This window comes from Orycteropus afer, unplaced genomic scaffold (assembly GCF_000298275.1).
Source record: "Orycteropus afer afer isolate SDZICR_OR568_19922 unplaced genomic scaffold, OryAfe1.0 scaffold00314, whole genome shotgun sequence".
NCBI classification, from domain to species: Eukaryota; Metazoa; Chordata; class Mammalia; order Tubulidentata; family Orycteropodidae; genus Orycteropus; species Orycteropus afer.
The window spans coordinates 3488616-3495337 of record NW_006921901.1 but is presented as its reverse complement, the minus strand read 5'-3'; the positions used below and the strand labels follow the sequence as shown (position 1 = coordinate 3495337).

General features: G+C 36.6%; 1 pseudogene; it reads right to left on the bottom strand.

Moving 5' to 3' along the window:
- Nucleotides 1–2686, bottom strand: part of LOC103206432 — a 7434-nt pseudogene extending 4748 nt beyond the window's left edge.
- Nucleotides 2687–6722: the final 4036 nt, after the last annotated feature.

Below are 6722 nucleotides of genomic sequence, written 5' to 3'. Positions count from 1 at the left end.
AAAAAAAAATTCATCTAGACACAGATCTTACACATTTCACAAAAGCTAGCTCAAAATGGGTCATAGACCTAAATTAAACTGCAAACCTATAAAACGTCTAGAAGATAACATAGGAGAACATCTAGGTAACCTCAGATTTGGTGCTAAGTTTTTAGATCCAACACCAAAAGCACAATCCATGAAAAAGAAACATGATGTCAGACTTTATTAAAATAAAAAACTTCTGCACTTAAAAGACATATTTGGGAGGATAAAAAGACAAACCACTGACTGGGGGAAATACTTGTAAAACACATATCTGATAAAGGGTGTTATAGATTGAATTGTGCCCACCCCCAAATACATGTTGTGAATCCCAGCCCCTATACCTATAGATGTGGTCCCCTTTGGGAGGAGACTTTTCTTCGCTGTGTTGGTGAGGCCATGTTAGTGCAGGGTGTGTCTTGGGCCAATCATTTTTGAGGTATGAAGGGAGCAGAGCAGGCACAGAAGGAAGCACAGATAAGAGAAGACAGATGCCGTGCCACGTGAGGATCGCCAAGGAAGCAAGGAACAGAGCTGAAAAGAGACAAAGACCTTCTCTCCCAGAGCCATATGGGGGAAAAAGTACCTTAAACTCTACTCATACCTGTTACAAAATTAAGTCACATTGGACCATGGAGCTAAATGTAAAACTTAAAATTGTAAAATTTTAGGGAGAAAAATAGATGAAAATCTTTATGACCTTGAACTATGCAAAGAGTTCTTAGATATGACATGAAAAGATGATTCATATGGGGGAAAATGATCAACTGTATTTGGTCAAGATTAAAACTTTGCCTCTGCAAAGATAATGAAAACACAAACTATAGACTGAATAAAATATTTGCAAATTACATTTCTGACAAAAGACATATTCAGAACATATAAAGGACTCTCAAAACTCAACATTAAAAAAAACAGAGCATCCAGTTTTAAAAATGGGCAAGGATTTGAACAAACATTTGAACAAAGAAGGTATACACATTTCAAAAATGCTCAGGAAAACATGGTCAACATCATTAGTAAAAGGAAAATGTAAATTAAAACCACTATGGGATCCCCTACTAACTTATTAAAATGACTAAAAGGGGAAAAAAAAGAAAAAAAAAGGTATAATACCAAACACTCAGATTAATTGGCATCCTCATATATTTCTAATGGGAAGGAATATAAGTGGTATAGTCACTATGGAGGGAGCTCTGGTGGCTTAGTGCCTAAAGCATTTGACTGCTAACTAGAAGTTTGGTGGTTCAAACCCACCAGCAACTCCTTGGAAGGAAGGTTGGGCAATCTACTTCCATAGTGATACCGCCTTGGAAACCCAAGGAGGGCTCGCTATGAGTTGGAGACGACTCGATGGCACATAACAACAACAACAACAGTCACTATGGAAATAGTTTGACAGTTTCACATAAACTTAGGCACACATTTACCATATGATCTAGCAATTTTATACCTATTTGCTCAAGAAAAAATGAAAATTTATGATTATACAAAAACATGTACATAAGTATTTGTAGGAATGCTATTCATAATTGCCCATGCTGGGAACAACCCAAATATCCCTCCACTGGGGATTAAATAAACAAATGGTGTATCCCATATGACGGAATGCTACTTAGCAATGAAAAGACATTAACTATTGATACATGGAACAATATGAATAAATCTGAAATCCAGTATGGGAAGTGAAAGAAACAAATCTTTAAAAGCTGCATGCTGCGTGATTCCTTTAGGTGACATTCTGAGAGCAGAGGAGTTGTTTCCAGGAGTTAATGATGGTGAGGGGAGGGGAGAACTTGGTGCGGGTGAGGTGGGGATGGTGAAAGAAGCATTTTATGTCTTCACTGTAGTAGTGGCTCGACTCCATTTTTCAAAACTCATAGAAATGTACATCAAAAAGAGTGAATTTTACTGCCTGTAAATTTTAAAAAACAGAATAAATAACAAAAAATAAACAAAATAGTTGAACAAACAATTCACTAAAGAAGATACATGAATGCTTAATAAGCATCAGGGAAATGAAGGTTAAATCCAAAATGAGATACAATTTCATACCCACTAGAAGGGTTAATTTAAGAAAGACAAATGATACCACATATTGGTAACTTTGTGGAACAATAGGAACTCTCATAGAATGCTGATGAAAGTGTAGTATGATATAACCCCTTTGGAGAATTTTTAAAGCTTTATTTTATAAAGTTAGTATACATCAATTTATTATCCAATAATTCTATTCCTACCTAATTACCCAAGAGAAATTAAAATAGATTGATAAATGAGAATGTGCGCGGCAGCCTTATTTATAATAGACAGCATTTGAAGGCAATCAAAATATCCATCTGTAGGAGAATAAAAACAAACCATGGTGTATTCATGCAACATAATACTATACAGCAATACAGAAACAGTCAACTACTGATACAGTAACATGAATGAGTCTCAAAAATGTGTTATGTGTACACAATCACAAAAGAATATGGTCTAATTCTAGTCATGTGAATTCAAAACAATCATTATGCTGATAGAAATCAGAAAGTTGTTGCCCCTTTGAATGGGGGAATTGATTGTAAAGGATCACAAGGGTACTTTCTGAGATGCTGAATCGTAATAAAAGTCCAATTCCATTTTTGATGTCTAACTGCTGACAGTTTTCTAACTCCATGGTTCTTTCTTTCCCTCTTGAGCCACATTTGGGAAGGCCTGAAATTGATCAAGCACGTAATCAAGATGCCTTGATAATCTCTGGTGATTGGAATGTGAAAGTTGAAAACAAAGAAGAAGGATCAGTAGTTGGAAAATATGGCCTTGGTGATAGAAACCATGCTGAAGATTGCATGATAGCATTTTGCAAAAGCAACACCCTATTCATTGGAAATACCATTTTCCAACAACATAAATGAAACTATACATCATGTAGACCTTGACAGATGGAATACACAGGAATCAAATCAATTACATCAATGGAAAGACACAATGGAGTAGCTCGGTATCATCAGTCAGAACAAGGCCAGGGGCCATCAATTTCTCATATACAAGTTCAAGTTGAAGCTGAAGAAAATTAAAACAAGTCCACGAGAGCCAAAGTACAATTTTGAATATACCTCATCTGAATTTAGAGACTATCTCTAGAATATATTTAACCCATTGAACACAGATGAGCTGAGAGATGACATCAAGGACAGTATTAATGAAGAAAATAGTCATTAAAAAGACAAGAAAGAAAAGACTAAAAGGGATGCCAGAAGAGACTCTGAAACTTGCTATTGAACGTAGAATACCTAAACTGACTGGGAGAAAAGATGAAGTACAAGACTTGAACAGAATTTCAAAGACTGACTTGAGAAGACAAAGTATTATAGAATTGCACAAAGACCTTAAGTTAGAAAACCAAAAGGGAAGAATACACTCACCATCTCCCAAGCTGAAAGAAACGAAGAAAAGAAATCAAGCCTCAAGTTGTAATGCCAAAGGATTCTATGGGCAAAATATTGAATGACACAAACCTAAACCAAACCAAACTCACTGCCATTGAGTCGATTCTGACTCAAAGTGTCCTCCCTTTGGGTTTCCAAGGTGGTAAATCTTTACAGAAGTAGATTGCCCAGTCTTCCATCCATCAAAAGAAGATGTAAAGAGCATACAGAGTAATTATACTAAAAAGAATTGGTGGACGTTCATCCATTTCAGAAGGTAACATATGATCAAGAACCAGTAAGGTTGAAGGAAGAAGTCCAAGATGCACTGAAGGCATCGACAAAAAATAGTGTCCAGGAATCCACAGAATACCAACTGAGATGTTTCAACAAACAGATACAACATTGGAAGTGCTCACTCATCTACGCCAGGGAAATTTGAAAGATAACTACCTGGCCAACCAACAGGGAAAGATCCATATTGGAGTCCATTCCAAAAAAAGATGATCCAATAGAATGTGGAAATTATCAAACAATAGCATTCATATCACATACAAGTAAAATTTTGCTGAAGATAATTCAAAAATATTTGCAGCAGTAAATAGACAGGGAACTACCAGAAATTCAAACCAGAATCAGAAGAGGATGTGGAATGAGGGATTGCATTGCTGATGTCAGATGGATCTTGGCTGAAAGGAAAGAACACCAGAAAGATGTTTACCTGTGTTTTATTGACTATGCAAAGGCATTCAACTTTGAGTTATGTCCAATGCATAGTTTTAAAAGAACACAGTGCTGTTCTTCTAATTTTCTTATAAAATTTATTAGCTCATTTCTACTCTACTAGTAACTAATGGTGTGAAACAAATTACTGTGTTTCAGTTTCCTCATCTGTAAAACAGAGATTCTAAGATTAAGAAAGGTGAAACCCTATGTGTTTCACATAACTTCAGGACAATGATTTGGGGCAGGTATTCCTAACTTTATGATTGCTGTGTTCTCAGCATGAATCTATCTCCTCACAACCTCTTCTTCCACCGGAGAAAACAGGGTGACTCTCAGTAGCACTGACCCTTGACACTTGGCTGAAGTTTATTTCCTAGTGAGATTTTTAAAATGAAAGCACATGGTTAAATGTTTTGTATGACTATTCCAAACTATAAGACATAGCTACAGGAGGGAGGGGACGAAAGAAAAGGAATAGCGACAAGAACAAGAACATTTATATTTTAAAAAAATGTATTGTGGTGAGATATGTGTAACAAACATTTGCCAGTTCGACCTTTTTTGACATATCTTATTCAGTGACGCTTATTATGTTCACATGTGCAATTATCACCATTATCCATTTTCAGATGATTCCACCACCACTAACAGAAACTCAGTGCCCCCTAAGCAAAGACTTCCCTCTTTCTTTCTCCCTCCCACTCTGCTAACCACTAATAAGCTTTGGTCTCCATATGTTTCCTTGTTTTATGTAAGTGAGTCATAAAATATTTATCCTTTTATGATTGACTTATTTCACTCAGCACAATCTCTTCAAGATCTATCCATATCATAGTATGGCTGAATAATACTCTCTTTGTGTCTGAATCATAAAGAACAAGAATGTTTTAAAGCCAATATGCTAATTAGAGTTAAGACTTTAAATAACTAAAATGTAGTCATAATAAAATATTTTAAAATTGAGTGTTATAGCCACAATTATTAATATACATTTCCAGTATAAAAGAATAAAATTAATCATACTACATGTAAATAATTCAGCTTAATAACAAAAGAGCACAGTCTTGACTTGAGTATTCTTTACTTTCAATTTCCACCCGGAAACAGTATGTTTTATTATCTTCTTTAAACTAACTGTAAATATAGTGACTTAAAACAGAGAAGACACCTAAATTAAACTTCCATAGAGTCTTTCTTAGGTCTCCCTGGCTTTAATAAAACACAGTGAAAAGCAGCAATCAAATACTTTCAGGAACTATTACTAGAGCACTCAAAACAAATGTATCCGATTTGGCTGGGTTTTGCAATAGTGCCTTCATTGTTCTATCGTGGGTAAGACAACACACTGGAAAGATTTAAGCTCTTCATCAACACTTCCAACAGAGCCCTGTGGCTCAATGGTTAAGTGCTCAACTGCTACTGGAAAGGTTGGCAGTTCAAAACAACTCAGTAGCTCTGTGGGAGAAAGACCTGGACATCTGCTTCTGTAAAGTTTACAGCCAAAAAAAGCCTATCAGGCAGTTCTACTCTGTATGGGGTTGCTATGAGTCAAAATTAACTTGAAAACACTCAACAACATTTGTACAGTTCTCATACTACCAACCTGCTCCTCACCATCACTGTCACCAGAGACCAAGCTCCCACTCTAGGGAAGACATTTCAAAGTAATCCTACCGCTAGTTAGAAGGTTTTGCACTGGTTCCATGTTATACCTTAGCAGGCAGTGAACAGACATTTTGTGCCTGTCTAAATGATCTTAGGGTCACTATGAGTTGGAGTCCAGCCCACAGCAGTGAGAAATGATCTTATCACCACCACTCCTCAGTTTCATCTGAAACTTGGGGATGGCTAGGCTCACTATTCAGTCACTCTCCCCATTAATACCACATGCCTCTAGGTGGCCATCACCCAGTTCCTTCAACCCTGTGATTCATGATCATTTTCATCCAAATCCTTCCAACCCGTCACATTTTTGCTGTGAACTCACTCTATTCAACCTTCCCATTCCATCAGTCCTCTATTGATCCCTTTCCTGGCCAGGATGTGGCTCTCATCCTATGGTCAGTGAACCTCTTTATATTCTTAACACCAGGTCTTGCACTTCAGACTACTCACCCATCTCAGTACTATGTCAAGCCTCTATTCCTCATCTATGTTTTTCCCAGGCTTCAGCACAAAATGAAATGCTCTTCAGCCTTCCAGACTTGGATACATGACAAATCATCTATGATACCTTCTCCAATCCTCTCTAATCAAACATAAGGGTTCTCTGCTATTTAGGCAATTATAACACTTATGTGAATTATATAATCTCCTAAAGAAGGTATAGCTAGACTTTACCTTATTCAAGTTTTTAATACCTCCTTTGAACACTTCATGAGGAGCTCTGGTGGTACCGTGGTTAAAGCACTCAGCTTTTACCCTTAGGCAGGAAGAATCGTCATTGCACATTTTATGGTGAGTTACCCTCAGTGTTAGTTTTTTAAAAAATTGTTGAGTAAATGAAAAATGAGGGAATAGACAAACGTGAGGTCTGAATCTTGGGTAGGAAAATTTGCT